At 41.6% G+C, this 2,178-nt stretch overlaps 1 pseudogene; it reads left to right on the top strand.

The window, feature by feature from the left end:
• The first annotated feature begins 481 nt into the window (after positions 1-481).
• On the top strand, positions 482-997 carry LOC128864345 (ATP synthase subunit d, mitochondrial-like; annotated as a pseudogene).
• Positions 998-2,178: the final 1,181 nt, after the last annotated feature.

Raw genomic sequence — 2,178 nt, 5'->3', positions numbered from 1 at the left:
AGGACGGAAACTTATTTCCATACCAATACAAAATAGAAATATTGATGCAATGAACTCTTTTATATTATGATCTGTTAGATAATTTCATGGCATTTATTTTTTGAATATATATGATATTATGGCATATGCCCGCCGCGGCTACAAGTTACTTGGCCCCTTTGATCAGTCCAATTATTTACTACTTTTTCCGATAAACCTGAATAATAAATCTAAATCTGCCCAATCAGTAAAAATATAAAGCAAACCTTGGTCACTTGCCTTGAGTTCTTGTACGATCAGTATTTTATAGGCACGTAAGCGAAGATCCTTACGTAAAATTTTTCAATTTTTGGTCGAAGGACAAAGGCCAACAAATTGAGAATGACGACAAATCGGCATATCGGCGTCTTCTTCAACACTTCGCCCCATGAACTTCGTGAACTTGTTGTTGTCGTCCCATTGAACTGTCAAATTGATATTGTTCTGAAAATTCCTTGCTGAAATGGCTTCTTGATGTATTGCGCAGAGTTCCATCAATTGGGCTTCCCTGGCTGAGCGAGTGCCCGCTAACCAAAAAGCTAACTTTGCTGCATTCAAAACCAAGTCTGATGCTTACTTGCGTCAAGCCCGAAAATCCACCACAAATTAACTGGGCCCACTACAAAGGATTGATTCCGGTTGCCGGTATGGTTGATACGTTCCAAAAGCAATACGAAGCTCTGAAAGTACCATATCCTTCTGATACTGTAAGCGCACAAGTGGATGCCAAAATCAAAGAAACCAAGAGTGAAATTGAAAACTTCAAGAAAAGCTCCGAGGCCCGCTTAGTCGACTATCAGCAAAGTATCAACCATCTGAAACAGTTGCTGCCAAATACGATCCAATGACTATGGAAGACTACCGTGATTCCATCCCTGACCAAGCTTTGGATCCCATTAACCGCCCAACATTCTGGCCACACGATGCTGAGGAACAAAAAGACAACAAAGACCGGGCTCATGCTGAACATTAACTCATTTTGAACGGTCACTAATAGCAAAAAGCCTAGAAATGGGTTAGTGAATATGAATATGAAATGTGGAAATTCGAAAATAAAATTCCATGAATGTAGTAAATTCAGCACCGAATATAAGCAATCGTTCAACAAAATAATATATTTCATGTTTTCAAAGTAAATTTGCACAATTTGTAAGCGTTGTTCATTACTGAAAAGAAATATCAATACAGTTTGCTAATAGGACTATGAATAAGTTCGTGCGGTTTTTTTTCGAAATTTGAAACTTTATTGACGTAAAATGGTTACAAATTTAATATTCAAAATATTGTCCATCGCTTACTACTACTTTTTCCCATCTTTCTGGCAATTCACGGATTCCCTTTGTGAAAAATTCGGTCGGTTTTGCCGCAATCCACGAATCGATCCATTTTTTGACTTCATCGTAATTACGGAAGTGCTGGTCAGCCAGGCCATGTTGCATCGATCGGAAGAGATAGTAATCGGATGGCGCAAGGTCTGGACTATACGGCGGGTGGGGTAGGACATCCCATTTGAGCGTTTCTAAGTATGTTTTGACCACTTGTGCAACATGTGGCCGAGCATTGTCATGTTGCAAAATAACTTTGTCGTGTCTATCGGCGTATTGCGGCCGTTTTTCTCGCAGTGCTCGGCTCAAACGCATCAATTGTCGTCGGTAGACATCCCCCGTAATCGTTTCATTCGGTTTCAGTAGCTCATAATACACAACACCCAGCTGGTCCCACCAGATACACAGCATAACCTTCAGGCCATGAATATTCTGCGCCGACGTCGATGTTGAAGCATGGCCAGGGTATCCATACGTTGCCCGACGTTTTGGATTGTCGTAATGGACCCACTTTTCATCGCCAGTCACAATTCGATGCAAAAAACCCTTTCTTTTGTGCCGTTGAAGCAGTTGTTCGCATGCCATAAAACGGCGTTCAACGTCTCTTGGCTTCAATTCATACGGCACCCAATGGCCTACCTTTCGGATCATTCCCATGGCTTTTAAACGTTTGGAAATGGTTGATTGATCAACTCCCAAAGTTTTTGCAACCTCTTCTTGCGTTTGAGCCGGATCTTGATCGAGCAATTCCTCCAATTCGGTATCCATGAACTTTGGCGGCGCACCCTCGCGTTCTTCGTCTTCCAAGCCAAAATCACCACTTTTAAAGCGTGCA

Source organism: Anastrepha ludens, chromosome 5 (genome assembly GCF_028408465.1).
Source record: "Anastrepha ludens isolate Willacy chromosome 5, idAnaLude1.1, whole genome shotgun sequence".
In the NCBI taxonomy this organism is placed as follows: Eukaryota; Metazoa; Arthropoda; class Insecta; order Diptera; family Tephritidae; genus Anastrepha; species Anastrepha ludens.
This window is presented reverse-complemented; position numbering and strand designations above follow the sequence as displayed.